General features: G+C 33.6%; 2 non-coding genes and 1 pseudogene across 2 annotated transcripts; 2 read left to right on the top strand and 1 right to left on the bottom strand.

Annotated features, from left to right (window-relative positions):
- The first annotated feature begins 1,475 nt into the window (after positions 1-1,475).
- Positions 1,476-1,546, top strand: TRNAG-GCC. Its single transcript has one exon. It is a non-coding gene; the product is annotated as a tRNA-Gly (tRNA).
- A 2-nt stretch (positions 1,547-1,548) lies between these two features.
- LOC121247931 lies at positions 1,549-1,637 on the top strand. Its single transcript, XR_005937332.1, has one exon. It is a non-coding gene; the product is annotated as a small nucleolar RNA snoR114 (small nucleolar RNA).
- A 439-nt stretch (positions 1,638-2,076) lies between these two features.
- LOC121247234 lies at positions 2,077-5,602 on the bottom strand (annotated as a pseudogene).
- Between the last annotated feature and the right edge of the window lie 16,216 nt (positions 5,603-21,818).

Raw genomic sequence — 21,818 nt, 5'->3', positions numbered from 1 at the left:
AGTGTTGATATTGAAAATCATTTGTCGTATGGTGTCACATGTTTTCATGTGTTATGCTTTGACCCTACTTCAACACAAAAATGTGTGCTTTGAACTCGATATAATTGTCCGAAATGGTTTTTTAGATGGATTGATATTTTTCTTGCTTATGTTGGCATAGATGGATTGCTTTTGTGAAAAATCAAATTTTTTTTTATTAAAAATCTTGTCTCACCTAACTAGGTAAACGTGCTTTGCACGTTGTCCTGACCTAGTATATATATATATAGTTAAAATGTGTCACATTTGTTAATTGAAAATGATAAAATTTAAAATAAAAAAATATTATTACTTTTTTTGCTAAAGCATTTATCTATGTTATAGTTTACTAAGATATACATGATTGCAGGCTTGGCTTCATTAAGAAATGGGCAATGTTACTGTTTATTTAAAATGTTGTCAGCTTTTAATCACATTTGTAGACATAACACGTTTTAAATAATTTTATACGTAAATCAAGCGACTTGACACTTGAAATGTAATATACGTAAGAGATAATAAAATCCAAAATGAATAGCACGATTTTTCTTAAGAAAGATAATATAATATGTATTATAGGATTAATTTATTATGCGAGAGGATTCATATATGTTACTATTTCCATCAATTTACCAGTGCCTTGATTCAATTTTAAATATTCTTTACAGGAAAAGAAGAAAATGAAAATGATTTACTTACCACTCATTTACAATTTTTTTATGGGTAGTGATAAGGTTACTACCTTATTACTATCTATTTATTACTTACATGTATTTAAATTTTTTTTATTTGTTTATCATTTTCTTTTAAGTATTTTTTTAACATCCTTAATCATTAAGAAAAAATTAAAAAGATATATAATTTTATTAATAGTCATTTCCTTAATCATTGAGTGAAATAAAAAAATTTAAAAAAAAATAAATATAAAAAGAATAGTAAATGAGTAGTAGGAGGGTAGTAACTCTATCATTTTTCAAAATATATTTGCAATCATAAAGTGTGAAAGTGTTACGTACTCCTTTTAAAAAAAATGAGTACATATAAGACCTACATGAAAAAATTAATTTTTAATAATAGACACTACTCTTTTTTTAAAAGAGTCCGCAATACTTGCACAACACATAAATATATCTAGCACTACTTATATGCCATGAGATTACAATTGAACTATCTTATTTTACTTTATCATTATAATTTTTTCAAACTTCCACATAAAATATAATAAATAGTTCAATTTTTTAAATTTTAAAATAAAAATTATATTAAAAAAATTATATTATAATAATATTATTCAATTTTCAATAAAACAAGAACCGCGTAACCAAACAGGCCGAATCTCAAAACCACCATTTAGTCAGACTCCCCCTCTATTTCATCTAAAAATATGGGGAGGGGTGGAAACCTCTATTTCATCTTAAGACGTCATATATTAATACGTGCAGATGAGTAATCAAAAGGCACCAGTGGTCTAGTGGTAGAATAGTACCCTGCCACGGTACAGACCCGGGTTCGATTCCCGGCTGGTGCATTGAGCCATGATGAATCTGCGCACTACCGTGATGGTTGGGTCCATCACCTTCGTAAGATCTGTAAAGACTACAAAATGCGCATCTGAGCTCCTCTTTTTATCGTTCTTTCGTTTTTTGTCCACTGTAATACTTATCCTGCTGATAAAGGTCCCAAACAGAAAAACATGAAAAATCAAAAGAACAACTATATTACAATTGAGTTAGTTTATATACCGTCTCTATTTAGAAACTGTTCATACAAGTTCATACAGTTATATCTAAAAAGAATTTAAAATTACAATAATATCATTTTAAAAATATATATATATTTGCAATTATGAATTGTGTAACTGTTGTATAATCGTTTTGAAAAAAATAAATAAAACATAAAACTCACATGAAAAAATAATAATTTTTTAATAATAAACCTCACTTTTTTCAAAACGATTACACGGCGTTTACGCATTTTACGGTTGTATGTAGAATTATCTTTCTTAAAATGATTTTTTTTTCCTTTCACCCACATTCATCAATAGGACTACACATGCAATCTCTCACTCAAAATTGCAAATATAATTTTTCATTACAATTATCATGGAAACCTACTAGATTGGTAGGCATAGCTTCGGAAACCCATTTACATTACAGACGAGTTAGAATCGTCTAAAAAGTAGAACACTAAAACAACTGAGTATACATCAGCTAACAGAGAACCCATCCTGTAAGTGTCAATTGGAGCAAGCAAGTTCTGGTCCGGGGGCTGCTGATTGCATGCCAATGTTTGCATGAGATATATGCAGATTTGATGAACTTTTTTTTCTTCTATGCCTCTTCACCACTTTGGTTTACGGACTTCAATATGTTGAACTTGCACAGAGGGCAGGTCGCATTAATGTGTAGCCACTTGTCTATGCAGGTGCAGTGGAAATGGTGATTGCAAGGAAGTTCGTGCAGTTCTGTTCCGTCATCGTAGGCAGAAAGGCAGATACAACACTCCTATGATTTGCACAAAAAATTAGTATCAAAAGGTAAATTCAAGATAGAAAGTTTCCCCAATAGGAGATGGTTGTTTTGCACTAGTATTATACAAATGCATTAGTGTAAGTTTGGGTCCCAGGCGTATCTTATATATAAGTCCAGCACCTTTCGACATCTGCAGAGCATTTTCAAGGATGAAATCCAATAAATGTTCAGAAAAAAAAAGTCATACAACCATAAATTGTAACTTACAGCATCCTCTTGGGACAGAACACGTTCAATGGGAGCATCAGTGTTGCATTCAGTCATCTTTCCTCTGAATGATTCTTGAATTTCACCATCAACTTTGTCAACATCACCTATCTTCCGGAATTTGTACTTTGGCAATCTGTCAATCTCATCCATTGTTGCTCCTTCCTTTTTACGTACAAAAGATGAAGTGAGGTGACATATAAGATAATCACAATGCATGGAGCATAGCATCAAACAACAATGTCCCCTAATCAAGTCCCAGCCATCATATCTTTCTCAGGACTTGTTTAACCTTTAATTCAAAATCATACTTCAATTTGACGTATTTCTTTGTCTCTAAAGATTCCACTACATCGGAATGCGGCAAGCAGAGTTAATCTTGCAATTATGCGCATCTACACAGACTGTGCATAGCTGCTTCCCAGAAGAAAAGGTAAGTTTCAAGATACTTGACCAAAATGCTTTTACTTAACAACATAAAACAATTAAATTTTGAAATAGTCAAAGTGCTCAGACAACAAGCATCAGTTCAACTAAAAAAGTGTAGAAAAGGGGTCACACTTTCTAAAGTAAGTATGATGCGATCCACACAATAGAGTGTTGAGAGTCATGGGAAGGAATATGATCTCATAAGTTTGCAGAGAATTTGTTCAAGTTCTAACAGAAAATATCCTGTCCGATTCCCCTCCCCCCGACCCAAAAAAAAAAAAAAAAGGAAAAACAGAGAGAAAAATGAGAATACACTCAACAAAACTTGTTTTTGCAGCCAAGACTATCAGATCTAATTTTCAAGCCATAGTAGTAGTTTAAAATATTACCACGTCACTGCTACAAAAATCATTCAACCTCACAGCATGTAACAATTTAACTCATCAAAGCATCATGCATATGATAATCTGGTTTTTGCTATTTAGAATAGACTAAATAATTATTACACAATCATGTTGACCGTGTGAAATCTAGCCCATATCTGCCAGAAAAGCTACAAATCAGATAAGCAAATTTCCAAATTCCCCACCTCCAAAACCGAGGATTAGAAGTTCAATTGAAAGATAACAATGGCAAGCTTACAACACAGTTTGTGGATATAATGAAAACACTCATGATATCTACCTGATCTGTCACAACATACAAGATTGTGATTATGCACGGTAGACAGCAGCAGACAGCAATACCAACAAGAGATGCAACGGCAACACAGATCACGACAAAAACGATATCGAACGCTAGAAGCGTAATACAAAGCCTGCAAAATACGCCCATCTGTAAGCAATAAAGGAGGTAAGCAGAAAAGAAACTGAGTCAAAGAAAATTTTTTTGAACGCACGCACCAGTAAAGTTGAGGTGAATCATGTGTCAAAGTTTGACCACCAACAGTTACCCAGTAGAATCCAATGATCCACCAGATAAATGAAAACATTGTATTTGCAGTCTCAAGATTCTTCACAACACTGCCACAGTACCATAGTAACAATGTTACCAAACCGTTACAACCATACTTCATCATGATACAAGGCAAGGAATTCATTGCTTCTCAATGAAATTACCGTCAACTAATTCACATAACATTCAAGGTTGTTATCAAATTTTCTCTCGCTTCATACAGCATTAGTAATTATGGAGAGAGAGAGAGAAGCAAATTTCGCAGCTTTATAAATCTGAAAAAAGAAGAAAATCCCAGAGATTATTCGGGGTTATAAACCTCGGAGACCAGCAACCAAGTCAAAACCTCATGGTTTACATTATAACTACGTTTGTGGGTGGATGATGATGGGACCGTACACATCCGGAAATTAATGTTTAGCATTTCAAAAAATTGAAGAAAAAAAAAGCAGAACGACGTTCACAAGTCTAAGGCTAATTACCTAGTTTCTTCCTCAACCTGACGCTGCTCTATTCCATACTCATCTGCATCACTCACAGACCCGGAATCTGAATTCGAATCCGCATCCGCACCATTTTCCCAACCCGCACTTCCCTCCGCGCCCAACGTACGCTCCACGCGTGGCTTTCTGTACACCACGATTACACAGGCTATGTGCATCAAGCATTGCGCCACGTACCCAATAATCCAGAGCCTCAACGGGACGACCGGCGTCTCCTTCATGCTGAGGCCCAAGACTGTGAACCCAATTCCCACAACGCCAGGTTCCACAAAATATCCAATATTATCACCGGCTTTGAGTGAGCCCAGTCACGCTGCCGCTCCTCGAGCTGCTCGGCAGCGTTCTCTCGGACCAGGAACGAGGGCTCACGGAGCATCATGCGGCGCCCACTGGCGCGCCGGAGAAGGCGGGAAGCGCCGCGAAGGGCGGAGGTGGCGTGCGCCGGATGAACCGGGGGCTCCGGAAGAGGTTGTCGGCTAAGGAGTAGCCAAGGAGCGGCGAGGTGTCGAGATCAGACTCCGATGGAGACGAAGAAGCCGGCAGTCTGTCGGAGTTAGGCATACTGAAAAGAGAGAGAACTGTGGGTGACGCGATAAACAAATTATGCGAAGGTTAAGGTAGAAAGTAGAAACCACAAAGTAGGCGTGCTCAGGTGAGAACTGGGAGCTGCATGCTTGTGTGTGAGGAATATTTGTTGGTTTTAAGAGTGAAATTTGGAAGGATGGAATACAAAATGGATGGGTTTTGGTTTCCGTGGGAAGGAGTGGGGTCTGATCTGGGAAATGGAGGTGGAAGGTACCTTCGATTTGAATAGCGTGGCCCGTGTTTGTCAGGTTTCTTGGAATTTGAGGGGGGAGGCTTTTCAACTTTGAATTTGAAGCCTAATTTGAAGACTCGAGTAGAAGAAAAAACATCGAACAGACCGGACAGTTTCCGGGCTTTTGGTCGGGGGAATATTGGTAGGACCGTTATTTGACATATCTAATAAGAAATCAAAGATGTTATTGATTAAGTTGGCTTGATGTAATATGTTATGCTATAAAAAAAATATATATATATATATTATTATTATAAAATTGTTTTAAATAGATTCAAATCATGTCGATTAATATTTTTTTTATAAGATTTAGGATTAGTTTAGATTTCAAATTTATTTTAATTCATCTCAACTTATTATTATAATTTTTTTAAATTTTAACACAAAATATAATAAATAATTTAACTTTTTTAAATCTTAAAATAATAATAATATTAAAAATTAATATTCTAATAATATTTTATTATCTCAACTTAACTCAGTTCAACATCTAAACGCGACTTTATTATAGGCGTGGCACTTATCTTTTATATGAAATTCTATACCTCAGTTACTATTTTACTTTCACACTCGACATTTATAATTTTATTTTTTCATAGGATATGGGTATATTTTTTATAGGATATATGTATGTTTTTTATTAGATATAAAGTCTGAAGTAATGAATAGTAATTGGTAAGAAGATTTATTTATTTATTTTTATAAACTCAAATAACATGTATAGAGTTATTCTACAAAATTACAAATAAATCTTACACCCAGCCGCCAGGCACTTTTATTTAGAAAAATGCTAGATGTATGGTGCAAGAATCTTATAAGTACTTAAAAAACTTGAGAGAATAGGGAAGAGGAAGAGTGTATAGGCTGCCTAATACTCTTTTAGAATATTTTTATTGGGTTCTCTAAAACTTTTTTTTTTTTTTTCTATAATTTGAGGAAAAATTTAGAGAATACTCTCAAAACCTCCCTTCATCCGGATCTCTATTTTAAGAAAAATATTTAGGGAATGAATAGTGGTTTCCTATATTTGGGAAACCACTATTCATTCCCTAAATTACTTTTATCAATATTTTATTCATTTCAATTAAATTAATTCTTCTTCCAATCATCTATACTTTCTCTCATACTCATATTTGTTGTAGTTTTAAATAATAGTTTTAAAAATAATTTAAATAACTACGAAAATATAAAAAAAAATTTAAAAATATTAAAAATAAAAAAAATATTGAGTAGTTATATTTGTAAATGAAAGTGAGAGAAAAAAATAATAAAGAAAGAATAGAAAAATATTATTTTAATATAATAGGGAATGGATAGAGAATGAGATGTAGAAGGTTTTTGAAAGATGAGTAAAATTTAGGGAAAATTTTTAGAAAATGTACTTTTTAGCTAAATTATAGAGAATTTTATAGGGAACCCAATGTAAATGCTCTTATGTGCCGTCACTTTATTATTCTTTGTGACTTAATATTTTATTATTTTAACAGTGAACCGATCATAAAAAAATATATAGAAATTCCGCTAATTAAGAACGCAAGTTGTTAATTTTGAAGGGTGAATTATATAAATATTTTTCTTTTAGTTTTTCATATTTCATATAAAATAGATGATGACTTTCTTGAAAATTATTTAATAATCTATATTGATAAGAAAATTACTGAAAGATTTAGCATGAATATCTTAATTGATGAATTTTATTTTTTATTTTTTGAGAGAACTTTATTAAAACACTTTAGAGTAAAGAATGTATACAAGGAGGATAGTCTTCTAAATGAATACTCTCCTTAGAGAGTCCTAGAGCACTCTTTGCCAATACATGTGCAACATTATTGACGCTCCTATGGACATGCCTTACAGACCAATTGTTCACACTCTCTAACATTTTCTTGACATCTCTAATTATCATACCAACTGAACTCCAGTTTTCCTTAGCACTGCTAATAGCTTTTACCACAGTTAATGCATCGCCTTCTAGGATAATTTGTTGCAAATCCAACTCAAAGAAGAAGATAGTAGCTTTTAGTGCTGCAATGGCTTTACCCAATAGAGCATCAGGATATAAAGCTCGATTGTAAGGGTGTTCAACCGGATCGGTTTTTTTTCCAGATCCGATCCGAAACCCGAAAATTCGGGTGCATCCGAGTAGTTAAAAAATTTTGGATTCGGTTATGTGACTCGGTTATCCGTAACCGGGTCTTTAAAACAAAAAAAAAAACCGGCCCCTTTCTTCAGTCGAAATTGACTTCAATCTTCGGGTTTGCTTTCTTAAATCGTTAGGGTTTGCTCTCTCGGCTTCAACTTACGGTGTCTCTCTCGGTCTCGAATCCGCCTTCTCTCTCGACTTCTCCAATCCCTTCTGGCCTTCTCTCTCAAGGCTCTATTATCTCTCGCCCCTTTCTCGTCTTCAGAAACTTCAAAGTGCTTTGCGCATCTGGGTGAGACACGCGGAGGCTACCATCCATATTCTCTCTCTCTATAAGCTCTTAAGGTATTTTCCTTTGCTCTATAAGCTTATTTCGATACTTTATTAGTGGATTTTTTCCTTTGCTTTGTTTTTCACATAGTATTTAGTTTTAATCACTGTTTTATGTAATACTCTGCTTGTTTTGGTTTATATTATTTTTCCTTTGCTCTGTTTTTCACATGGAATTTAGTTTTCTTGCCATTACAGTGGATTTATGGTATAAAAATAAAATGCAACCAGTTTTAGGGCGGAGTATAACGTAAGGAATGTTTTAGTACTACTAGCTTGTGCATATATATATATATATATATATATATATACTTAATATAAAGTCACCAATAATTGAAAAGGATATAAAAAATTAGAAATTAATATTTTGTTTAAACGTATATATAATTTAAAAAGTAATTTTGTAAAATTAAAATATTCAAATCGAGAAGAATATTTTAGCATTTTGATGAGGTTATATATATTGTCTTATCAGTTGCTGTAAAAGAATTACAAAAGTTATTAGTGTAACAATATTCATATTTGATATATCAAGATTTGTCTGCTTGAAGAGTAGCTGCAGAGGGGTTTCTCTGAGATGTAGAAATGGACTTGTTGGCTTCAAAGGTGGAACTAGATACATAGGTTAGTAGGGAGGAAACCCGTGTGGCCCAACATGCTAAAACAAGCTTGAATTGAGAGAAGAATTGATGTAAAAAAAAACCCATGCAACCAGTTTTAGGGCGGAGTATGACGTAAGAACTACGCCACAAGAAAAACTCTAAAACAGGGAAAATTATGAATAGAGTAAAAAAAAAGAAAAAAAAAAAACTCTGAACGTCCATAGAAATTAGAGAACAACTTTAAGAACCTCAAAATATTATTGAGATTTAAGGTGAAGAACTAAGCCCACAAGCCAAGCCAAACTTACATTGTAAAAAAGGTAGAAGTCATTTGTTAATCATGCAAAAAATAAGCAGCCAAGTGATTCGTGAGGACATGTTTAGAGCAAAACTCTGCCTCAACATTGTTGAGTCAACAGAAGATCTCCAAATAGTTTGGCACTTTTCGATCGTATTTCCAAGACAAGAATCTCCTATAAAATTACTATAACCTGTAATTGACCATCAAGTGTCGAAGTAATAACCAGCCCAGTCTAAATTTGAAAATGCCTTAAGATGAGCTTGAACTGTAGTGTAATCTCTAGTTTTTTTAAAGTTATATATATTTGACATCTAGAGGACCTTGAACTGTAGTGTAATCTGCATTCATGAATGCATCTGGATTCTCTTCTGGGTCATTTGGGATAATTCTCAGTACCCCAATTCTCTCTTTTCTTACATTTTCGAAGTAGGCTATGTATGATATAATATCGCCACTTTCCCAGTTGCAATTTTTGACTTTTGCAAAATCTATACTATGTGATATAGTTTGTTGGTTTTACTGGCTCCTAATTGTTTATACTTCCAGGCTGCTCTAATTGTTTTGGTTGCCCATGCTGTTGACCCTAGTGAAGCATAGAGGCTTAAGTATATTGACTAAATGCTCTTAGTCTTGGAACTACAGATTACTCAGGTGCTTTGTGATGGAGGTAATTAGAACTGGATTGCTACTTTAATGGATCTGGGTTATGAACATGAAGTTGAGATTTTGTTTCAATTTTTATATTGACTAACTAGTAGTCTCTCCAAGCTGTGATCTTCATTCTTGGTGGGTGCTATTTATGCTTTGTTGATCAAAACATGCAATTTATATCACTTTTGTTTCTTGCCTGACATAGTCACAATGGCAAAGGTTCATTTTCAATAGTGATTCAAATCTTTAGTAGTGCTTAAAATTTAGGATGCTAGAAGTCATCCATTCGCTTCATTTCAAGCTGTTACACAATGCTTCATAATTTTACTGGTTTATCTTGACGATTTTGTTATCTTGGTATCTGCAGAGTGCAGAGCATTGGAAATGGCATTCCCCTTGGGGCGGCACTTGCTGTGGGGTCATACCTAAAAGATTAATGCATTTTGATCTTTGTAAATTTATGTTTTAGTTTAATTATTTGTTATGTATTATTATTTCTTTTATTCTTTGTAAATTTATGTTTTAGTTAATTAGTTGTGATGTATTATTATTGATTTTGTTTTTTGTAAATTTATGTTTTGCATTGTGATGTAACAACAATATTATTTATTTTGCATTTTTATTTATTTTGTTTGTTAATTTATTTTTTTTATAAAAATCTTTTATTAAAAGTGTTTAAATTATTTTTTTTAAAAAGATCTGGACAATTTAAGCATATCTGAATTTTTTTAAAAGAAAACAAGTGCTATAAAAATATTTTTTTTAAGTTTTAAAGTCTTTTTTTTTAAATAAAACATTAAAACCGGATTAAATCCGGTTATAACCCGGATCCAGATTAAATCCGAATATCCGGTTACATCTGGGCGGATAACCGCTTGTATTTTAGTATCCGGATCCGGATCCGGTTATGGCTGGATATCCGAATCTGGATCCGGTTGAACACCCCTACTCAATTGGATCTTAATGTAGCTATGACTTTCCCTTCCTAATTTCTGACAACAACTCCTATGCCCACCTTATACTGAACTTTGTCAGTTGTTGCATCCTAATTGATTTTGTAGTGATTCATTGGAGAAGCAGTCCACTGGCCAACTATCATAGTATTTCTACCTGCATTTTTAGGAACAAAATGAGAACAACTCCTAAAATCACTAATGGCTTGTTTAAATTGGTTCACTAGTAAATAAGGAGGTGAGAATTTCTCTTTAAAACCCATGTATTCCTTCGTTTCCAAATATGTTGAGCTATCACTGCTACTTCTGCAAGTTCCTCTTCAATCATATATGAAAAAAGATGATCAAGAACTTCTCTAAAAGATATCTCCCCAATACTCACTTTTGTATTCTCCTAGAGCTTATTCCCCATACATCTTGTGCTTATTAGCAAGTCCAAATAGTACGTGCTATAGATTTTAAACTTTCCATACATATAGGACATATTGGAGATTCCACCACCATTTTATTATACAGTTTGAGTTTAGTAGGAAGAGCCTCATGGCTAGCTCTCCACAAAAACATTTTAACAGCATTTGGCATCTTGAGCTTCAAGATCTTAGTCCAAATCTCTAAGTTAAAACTGTTACTAGATGACTGTCCCTTCCTTTTCTCCATTAATTCACCTTGAAGATGATAATCACTTTTAACATAAAATTTATCATCAACTGTACACCTCCATGTTAAAATGTCTAAGCTATTATAGGGGTTAATAGGAATCCTGCTAATAGACTCAACCTCAGAATTAGAGAAAATTTCATTTAACAAAGAAAGGTTTCAATCCTTAGTATCATTATCAATAAGTTATTTAACCCTTGCATGTGCATCTAATATACTTGCTGGTGTTTGGATTCTAAAGGTAGATGGTTTAGGAATCCATTTATCTCAGCACATTCTCACTGATTTACCATTTCCTATTTTCCATATCAAACCTTCTTCCAGAAGTTGTCTTGCTAAAATTAGTCTTCTCCAAATAAATGAAGCATTACTTCTGAGTTTAGTATTAAAAAAATCTGATTTAGGAAAATATTTAGCTTTCAAAATTTGTGTTGCCAATGATTTTGGATTCTGTATAAGTCTCCAACCTTACTTTGCTAACAAAGCAAAGCTAAAATTTTCAAAGTTCCTGAATCCTACACCACATGCACCTTTAGCCTTGCCTAATTGTTTCCAGTTAAGCCAATGAAGCTAACTGCATAACTTTGTTGATCTCTTTCAAAATAGTCATTGGAATCTTGAAGATGCCCATGCTATAAGTGGGATAACTTGAGTGATTGATTTAAGAAGAATCTCATTGCTTGCTTGAGATAACAGTTTCACTTTCCAGTTGCTCATTCGACTTTTGATCTTGTCCAAGATTGAGTTGAAGGCTTTTGATTTATGTCTACCTACATAGGAAGATAGCCCTAAATACTTGTCATAAGAACCTGATGCTCTATTCCTGTTGTGGTCGATATGATCTCCTGAACTTTAGTACAAGTGTTTATGCTAAAGAATATTGAAGTCTTTTCCAGATTTAATCTTTGACCTGATGTTTGTTCATACTCTCCAAGAAGTCTAAGAAGTTTGCTCCATTCAAGAGATTTGGCCTTATAAAACAAAAGGCTATCAACTGCACCAAAAAAAAAAAAAAAAATGGTTAATGTTTAAAGAGCCTTGAGCTAAAGGAATGTCAATGATGTGTCCCTACTGCTTAGCATAATTTAGATTAAACTTAGTATTTAAGAGTACAAAATAAATAAATATGGAGATAAAGGATCCCCCTACCTGATTACTCTCAATGGCTTAAAGTTTTATTGTGGTATTCCATTTATAAGAATAGAGTAACTCACAGTGCTAACACACTGCATAACCAAATCACTCCATCTTCTGTCAAACCCCATTTTCTACATAACAGCCTCCAAGGGGCTCTATTTAACTGTATCATAGGGCTTGCTCATATCAATCTTAAGAGCCATATATTCTTATTTCCTCCCTCTCATTCGATTTTGCATAGTGTGCATAGCTTCATATGCCACAATAATATTATTATAAATCAATCTACCTAGCACAAATGCATTCTGAGTTGGTGAAATAATTATGGGAAGGATAACTTTTAGTCTATTAGCCAAAACTTTAGCAATTATTTTGTGCAAAGGCTAATAGGTCGATAGTTAGACACTGTTTTGGGGATTAGGTTTTAGGAATCAGGGCTATAAAGGTCTTATTCACTTCTTCAAACCCCACCTTGGTGCTGAGTATTTCTTAATAGCACCAACGATATCATTTCCCACTATACTCCAATGGTTTTGATAGAACACTATTGGAAAACCATCAGAACCTGGAGATTTAAGAGGGTTCATCTCAAAAATTGCTTTTTCTATCTCTTCCCTAGAAGATTCTCTTATCAGGATCATGTCCATCTCTTCAGTAACTACTGGATCAAAATGTGCAAGAGCTTCTGTAATCCCATTTGGATTTGAAGTTGCAAATAGCTCCTAATAAAAAGACTAAAACATCCTGCTAATTTCCTCTTGTCCAATTGCAGAAAGCCCTTCTCTATTTGATATCTTATTGCATTCTCTTGCTTTCTTTGGGTTCCACACTTGTGAAAACACTTGGTGTTTCTATCTCTATCTTGTAGCCACCTTTGTTTAGCTCTTTCACGCCATTTCATGTCTTATTCTTCAAGATAACAGTCTACTTCTTTTTGCAAAACTTTGATGTGTTCACTAGAATGACCTGTGTTGGAAGCCTACAGCTCCTTAATCATTTCTCTTTTCTAATGTATGATCTTCCTTTGATTACCATGAGTTGTTTTACTCCACCCCACCAATCTGACCCTACACCTATCTAATCCTTCCTTGATAAACTCAGCCTTATTGGAATAAGACAATGTGCATCCCAAGCATTTTTAATAATTTGAACACAATTTTCCTTTCTAGCCTAGCTAGCTTCATATCTGAAGATTTTTCTCCTTGGCATAAGATCATCATCTCAATTTTGGCAAGGAATCAACAAAGGGCTGTGATCAGAACATTGAACAGGAAGAATATAACCCTATCCAATCTTTCTTTGGTGAATTCACTTGCTTCTCTGTTGTTGCACTAGGTAAATTTGGACCCCTTGTAACCCAAATCACCTAAATCACAATCTTCTAATGCTTCTTTGAATGTCTCCATCTATTTGTAAGGCCTGATTGATGCTCCAACCTTCTCCTCTTGGGAAATAATTTCATTATATTCTCCCATACACAACCAAGGTGTTTGGTTTCTAAGTTTTAGAAGTCTCAGTAGATGTCAACTTTCCATTCTCCTTGCTATTACAGGTTGCCCATAAAAGCCAGTCAAGATCCACTTCTTATCCATGATATAGTTGTTTATAATTAGTGAAATATGACTTTGTGAATAAGAAATTAGCTCAGCAAGTACTTCCTTCTTCAAAATAACAACCACTCCACTTCAACCAATGCAATCTACCATAAAACTATTTTCAAACCCCAATTGTAATGAACAACTTTTAATTTGTCTCTTTTGCACTTGATTTCAATAAGAAAAACTAATAGTATGAGCTTTTCTCTCACCAAGAGGTGGAGTTTACGAACTGTTCAAGGGTTTCCAAGCCCTCGACAATTCCAACATAGTAGATTCATAATTTCTAGCAAGACCCTCTGGCAGTTCTATTTGGTTCTCATCCATGTTACTAGAGTGAAGTTTATTTCTTTTAATATTCAAGAACTGCTTTTCCTCTCCCCCACTAACTCTCTTCTTGTAAAACAATAAGTATCCAAGCTAATATAAGACTCCAATTTATCAATATGGTCTTTAGTCAGTCCTCATCTAGCTCTCCTCTTCCAAGTGGATAAAGACTTCTATAATACTCGAGTTCTACTACGTAGGTCTTTACGTAATTTTATTAATTCGTTAAATTAAATATTTTGAGGTAAGGATTTTTATTATTTTTAATTATTTTATTTTAATATGAGTATGCTTTATTTTAAAATATGATTTATTAAAATAAAGCAAGGGTATGACTTTTAAGACTTTGAAATATTTTTCCGTAAGTCCTTTAATTTTATTCATTTAAGAAATGACCCAATTATTCCCTACCATTAGATTGGTAGGCGAAAAGTATCCTTGAGGTGGATAGATCTCCACCATCCATTTGCTTCGATCTCCATCATCCATTTGCTTCCTTATGATAGAAGGTGGAAACAAAGACCAAAAGTCCTTACCCTTCTTCCAAGCTTATGGTCAAAGCAACACAAAAGGGAAAAAAAAACAATTTAATTTTCCAAGTCTTTCCCCTGCTCGTCGGTCTACACCCAAGAAAGAAAGCTTCATCTTCCTCTCCAAGAAAGCCATAGTCAACGCCACATTTTTCTCTTCTTCTCCTCTCTTCTCATCTTCAAGAAACCAAGTTCTCCTCATCTTCTTCAAGCTTTGTGACTTCATAGTAAGGGAAGAAGAAAAAGCATTTTCTCTCATCATCTCCAAGCTGTACGAGTATACTTCCTCCATACCCATTTTTAGTTTTGACTCAAAGCTTGGAACCAAACATTGATTTAATCTTCCAAATGGTGAAATCTTGAAGGTAATAGATTTTTGATTTATTTCCTAGTATGATTTTCATATAGGTTTCGATTTTCATCACCTACCTTACCTATGGTGTTTCGGTTTTTGGGGCTTAGCACAGTGCAGTCATTCTTGCTCTTCATCTATACAACTACACCATTAATTAGTCATCCACTTCGTGTTTTAGAAGGGACTAAGAAATTAAGGTAAAAATCCTAATTTGACTCATTTGATTTTAGTATATTTTGGAAGCTCACTAAGTTGTTTTTGCTTGTATTTTGATGTTGTTAATTTACCATATTGCGAATAAATATGTATGCCATATTTTTGGCCCAACCCGAATAGTATTATAGTTATTTTGCTATATATTTTCCTATATTTCGAAAATGTTATGTTGTTTTTAAACTTGGTTTAATCATTTTTTTATAAGTAAAAAATATTATATATCAAAGGAGAAATCAAGTACACTGAATGTATATAAGAAAACACTTTGCCCAAAATGACCCAAAAAGCCCGTGAAAAGAACAACCCAAAGTACATCAGACCAGTCTCCAACCCTTGTTTCTCGTAGAACTAAAACTCTTCCCGAACACCCAACCCAAACCCTTGATTCGTTGTCTTCACAATGTCCTCCCTTTAGACTTCCCTCTAGTTGAGCTACCACCCTTAGCGCCATAGTTGATTGCCCAAGAAAGACGCTGTAACTCCTTACTTTTCTTAAAACTTTTGGTTTCAAGTGCGTGGCTTGCCTCAATCGCAGTTATAGTTCATTGAATTGGTTTTCACATCCTCCATGTGAAATTCCCACAAACTGCTGAATTTCGTTAACTTTAGGCAAAATCCAGTACGTTATTGGTAGAAGAAACACCAGGGGAGCAACGTTATCCCCAGACATAGTATCCAATTGCACTCTCGACTCTAGACATTCATCTACACAAGGCACCAACGCCAAACCCTTTGGATCTCCAGCAACTCCATTGGTTCGCTCCAATGGTATCGTGGTCCCCATTGGAGATTCTAGGGTGACAGCAAGTCCCTTCACCTCTGGGGTTCATAAATCTCCTTCAGACCTTGACACACTATTTTCCTTCAACTCTGACGAGGGAGCTTCGGGGACCAAGTGGTAGTACTGACTATCGGTCTATCCTGTGTTACATGAGGCGAATAACATTCCATTACTGATGTCTCTACATCGATACCCAATGTAGACCCTACTTCAAACAACCTGGATTTCCTTTTGACCCGCCATACTCTCCTGGATCTAGAAATAGGGACAAAGTCGAATCCGATCTTCCGTTTTCCTTTAATTGGGTTTAATCATAGGTGATGATTAGTGTGATTTTAATGTATATATGTCGGTACCATGTGTTTTGTGTTGAGGTTGATTGGTGATCTGTTTTTAGAATGCTAAGAGGTTCGGTTAAAGGTTTTGCTTGGGTCTTCTAATTTTATTTCTTGCTTTTAAAAGGTATTAAGTGGGTAAAGCATAAGCTTGAGTGTTTAAAGGATTTAAAGTTGCTTGATGGGTAACTTTGTTATATTTTATGCTGCTCTAATTTTAATGGGATATGTTATCTAAACTATTTAGATATTGCTTGTGTGATTAGATTATAGCATAGTTGGTTTAGGCATAGAAGATTAATTGTGCATGACATATTATGATATGTAAAACTGTCCAAGTATTCCTAAGTCCATGTCATGACATGTCTTAATGTAAAAATAGTCCATTTATGTTGTCCCTCATTTGGTTAAATTCTACCTAACCCAAGAGTCCAAAATATTGATAAACTAACCTTTTATAATAAGGGACTACAAGTTAATTTGAAGGGGCGTGGTTCTTAAGCTTGTTTAGCCTACTTGAGATGCCTAAATCTATTTTAAAACTCATTGTTGAGAATTTCCAGATTTTATCTCTTAATGTCCATAATCCAAAGTGAGCTTGAACCAAAGAGACATTGTTTGAAGCCTATGAATTTTTAACTACTTTTCATTTAAGATTTTAAATAGCCTTTCCAGGGACAGCTAGCATGTCTTAATATTTAAGTTATTTCTCTTGTAAGTTGAGGTGATGAGTAGTCATTTGGGTTAATGCTAAGCATAGAAGTGACGTTAGATTGTAGTATTGTGGCTTTCTCTTTTAAATGGAGGGTTAAAGAATATTGTGTGAGTATTAACACACGTATGCTATTTATTGAAATGGGACCTATATTGACGTTGGAAGTATCGAGAAGCATAGAAGTAAGTAGCTATAACTATGCTTCTTACACCAAGTTCTCTTTATGAAAGAATGTTTTTCTAAAGAAAGAGTAAATATAATATATATATATATATATACATATACTATGTACAAGCCCTTTCTTCATAGACCCTGTTAAGCACCCTATCGATTATAATTATGTATATGTGTATAAGGTAATGCATGCACGTAGGTTCTAAATCATGAGATTTTCATACATGCTCTCACAATAAACTTATTGATTATTCCTATATGTGGTATAACATGAAATGTATCTTGTTCATAAAAATGCATGTGCATCGGACAAAAAAAGATGATAAAAATGTTTTGATTGCAAAGGAAAGGAAATGAATGTCTTATGTCTTATGTTTTTAAGCGATGCTTTAAATGAAGCGACAAAAATATTTTAAAATGTCCCTATGAACTGATGTTTTAAATGAAGTGAAAAAATGTTTTAAAATGTCTCTATGAACTGATATTTTATAGATGTCATGAAAGATGATATTTAAGTTCATGCTTTTAAATAATGTTCAGTCATGAATGAACTGTTAAATGAAAAGGACTGAAAAGAAATGACTGACATGAATGAAAGAAAAAAAGGACTGAATGAATGAATGTTTTAATGTATGAAAATGCGTAACGGCCATATAAATGAAAATGATACCAAAGGAATGGGCAGATTGCAATGCCGAGTAAGTTTTACTGGTAGTACACCCAGTGCTGCCCCCTGACTGAAAGGAATTCCCAACATGTTGCTACGGGTGGAATCCAAGTCTAAATGAAGACCGTTAACCCTAACACACATGACATAATAGTGTGTACCAGACAAAAAAAGTAAAACATGAAAATATAGTTATTTCTTAACTGTTTATGCATGAAAGTATGGTTTATTCCTTAAACTATTTATGCATGAAAGCATTGTCAAGAATTAGCAAATGTTTATGTATACATGTTTTTAGAAGAAAAAGAATAGATGCCTAGTATGTTCACTGCATGGTGTACTACTTACTGAGTATTCGACTCATTTTGTGTTTATGTTTTAAATGTCCAGATAATGATGAAAAGGCTGGGAGCAAGGCATTACTGTAGAGAGAGGTAGAAGCTTAGTGTCTTCCTTGTTGGTTCGACCTTACATGGATGATGGGTTATATGTATAGATGTTTTTATGTTGGGAAGTAGTCTCTTCCTAACTAGAACAATTTTTTTTTTTTTTTTTTTTTTTTTTTTTTTTTTTTTTTATGAACATATAATGGACTCTGAGAGTCTTATGGATGAATATTTGAATAGAATATCTATCAGTCGTTCTCCTTTATTAGATTGGAAATTTAGAGTACACGTGTGTTATGTTTATGCTGATTGTGTATTAGTAGAAAAAAAAAAAAAAAAAAAAGGGAAAGAAAAAGGATAGGTATTTATGTTGCGATTCTGCCCTCTCCGAGGCGGGGTTGTGACAACTTCGTATTCTCCACTTTAGTAACTACATCATTATAAGATGTGAGTGGAGGGCATACCTAGCTACTGCATTGCATTTATACTGCTTCTAGATCTTCTTTGTGAGGGGATATAGGAATAAAGCTACTAACGAAAGTCTTGGAGTAAATCTTGCCCTTGTCCTAAATAACATATATATAGAGCGAGCTTCCATTTTTGAAATTGTTTCCATCTGTGATAGGTCAGAGCTTCCTTGATTTCCTCCATTCGACATATTGCCATAATTATCATCAGTCAATTGAGCACTCCCAGATTTTGCGAGATCGGTTGGTGCTAACTCCTTGATTGCAACCTCCTTTTGCTCCTTTCCTTTTGTATCACTTGCAGGACTCCTTTCATCGGAGCTGCTTTGCCTGATGTCATTGGCATCTTCTTTTTCTCCAGTTCTTCCCAAATGACTATGAGAACTACTTTGATTGTTTTGAGATCTAGCTCTTAACCATGTGTTGTATTGAAATTGCTAACCTTCACCTGATCGCTTATAAGAGTTTAACATAGAGCATCTTCTATTGAAATGTTTAATGCTACCACAATGAAAACCAAAGTTGGGTAACCTCTCATATTTTAATAAAATCTAGAAACATTTGACTCCAATGTTAAGGAAACGACCTCTTGCCAATGGTTTTGTAAAATTTACTAGCACCTTAACCCTAAGAAATTTTCCCCATCCCATGCCACTGTCATCAGCATCAACCATGATCACTTGGGCTATTGTTGCACTAAGTTTTTCCCCATGCTTTTATTCATGTTAGCAAAAGGCATATCATGAAACTAAATCCAAAATGGTTCAGTTAAGAAGATGATATGTTTTAGGGCTATATTACCATCACATTCTTTGAGACTCACCAAATACTTATCAAAGGAGCATGGACGTCCTTGTAAGATCTTAGTCTTCTCTGCTTCCCCTTGAAACTCGATCAAGAACATGTTCCATCCAACCTCTTTGAATACAACATTCCCTTCAACTTTCCAAATTTTAGTCATTGTGGATTGAAAAGCTCATTTGTTCACTTCCTTATCCACTGCCACTAGTGCAACTAGACATAATTTTCTTTTTTCTATTGAGAGCATGGCATCCCTCTTAAATAACTACTTCTTGCTTCTCTTCTTCGATCAGTCTTAATCCCTCGTAAAGGATAAAAAGCTCCTCTTTCATATTAGAAAACAAACTCTTCAGGTAGAATACCCAAGAAATTCTACTCTTTGTTCTTGAGGAACAAAGAGAAAACCACCTCACATTTCAAAGAAAGAGATGACTCTAATGAATTTTATTTAATGAAAGAGCAACGAGTCTATATAGAGTTATGTCATGTTTTTTTATACAAATTGTTTCATGTACCTTGGCCCCCTTAAATTAGATTTCTAGTTTCATCCATGCTCACACCACACGTTTCTACTTAACCAACATGTAATTTGTCATTTTTGCCATTCTATTTAATCACACACATATTTTTTTCATTAAGATAGAAGAACAAAAATGAAAAATTACGTATTGATTAGGTGGAGGTATGTGGTGCAAGACTTCCATTTATAATTTCTCTATATATAATACTATATATCACACTCTCTTTCCATTACGTAAAAGCCGCACTTTTACTACTCTCAAATAGTCTTTTATTTTCTTAGAGAGATTCAAAAGTTGATAAGTAATAACACCTTATCATAATGTGATGGAAATGAAATAGAGAAGTGACACGTAGAATTTCTTATTTTATATTTATATTTTATAGCATTGTTTTTCACTTTATAATGTGATATCTAAAAAATTTAAAATTATAAGAAGTAATCATATTTATAATTTTAGGTATACCGCTTAAATCCTTATAAATATAATCATTAATACACGTGTGTATATATATATATATATATATATATTTATATATAGATTTTATCAAAAATTTGGTCAATAACAATTTTGTATTTCTTTGATTGATATTCACACTTTATTAATAATGGTAACTTGTGCAATGACAAATTTAAATCATCCCTCTCCATTACCAATTCCGTCAACCCTACTTAACGTGATTATTTATAATGCTACCCTCTGAAAATTTACTTTTTCTTATTTTAAGATCTAAATTATAATAATTTATTTAAAAAAAAAACAAAACAAAAATACAGTCAGCTAGACCACTACTTGGTGGCCATACTTGGCCTATTGACCGCCACCTGGTAGTCCTTGTTCTGGCCATGGTGGGTGGCAAGCCACCATTGGGAAAGCCCATTTGAAAAAATAATAATAATTTCGAAAAAAAAAAATCTTTTACAGAAAATCATTATAACTAACAACCTAATTATTATGATTTTTTTCAAATAGTTTTCATCCATAGTAAAACAAATAAGTGTTGAATATTAAATTAGTCTTTGCAATTTATTTAATACATAGATTATATACATATATTTATTTAATATATATAAATAAAACCTTTACTCTTTAAATACTTAGTGTTATGATTTAGAAGAAAGAGAAAATAAGAGGGAGGAGAGGGAGATAGAGCTACGGAGGAGGTAGGGTAGTGGACGACCCTCCAATTTCGCACTCTTTTCCTAAAATGTATACTCTCTGGCCAAGTATGGCATTCTCTGTGGGTTGTTTTCAACTCCCATGAAGTTCATATATAAATATGAATGTTATGCATTATCTACTATTTACTTTTACATTTTATATCTATAATTTTTTCATAGAATACGGAGATATTTTTCATAGAGTGTGGAGTATGAGATGGTGTATAGTGATTGACGAGAATAATTTTTCATATATAAATTTAGAGTGATTCTAGTGTGCCGCCCAGTTTTGACCGCTAGTACAAATTCTATATATTATTTTTTTGTTCTTTTCCTTTTCACATTTTTTAAACATCTTTAAATATTTTTAAAAAATACATCAATACACTAAAAGTCATTTTTTTAACCATTAAGTAAAAAAAAAAATTAAATACATAAACGGTCAAAATGAAGAGGCAAAGTTGGGCGGCATACTAGCATTTTCCATAAATACACGCACACACACTAATATTGTCTATTTTTCATTGAATTGAGGCTTTCAATTTATGTGCTATG

The sequence above is a fragment of the Juglans microcarpa x Juglans regia genome, chromosome 1S, assembly GCF_004785595.1.
Source record: "Juglans microcarpa x Juglans regia isolate MS1-56 chromosome 1S, Jm3101_v1.0, whole genome shotgun sequence".
In the NCBI taxonomy this organism is placed as follows: domain Eukaryota; kingdom Viridiplantae; phylum Streptophyta; class Magnoliopsida; order Fagales; family Juglandaceae; genus Juglans; species Juglans microcarpa x Juglans regia.
Note: the sequence above shows the minus strand (reverse complement) of the source record. Positions and strands in the feature narration are given on the sequence as shown.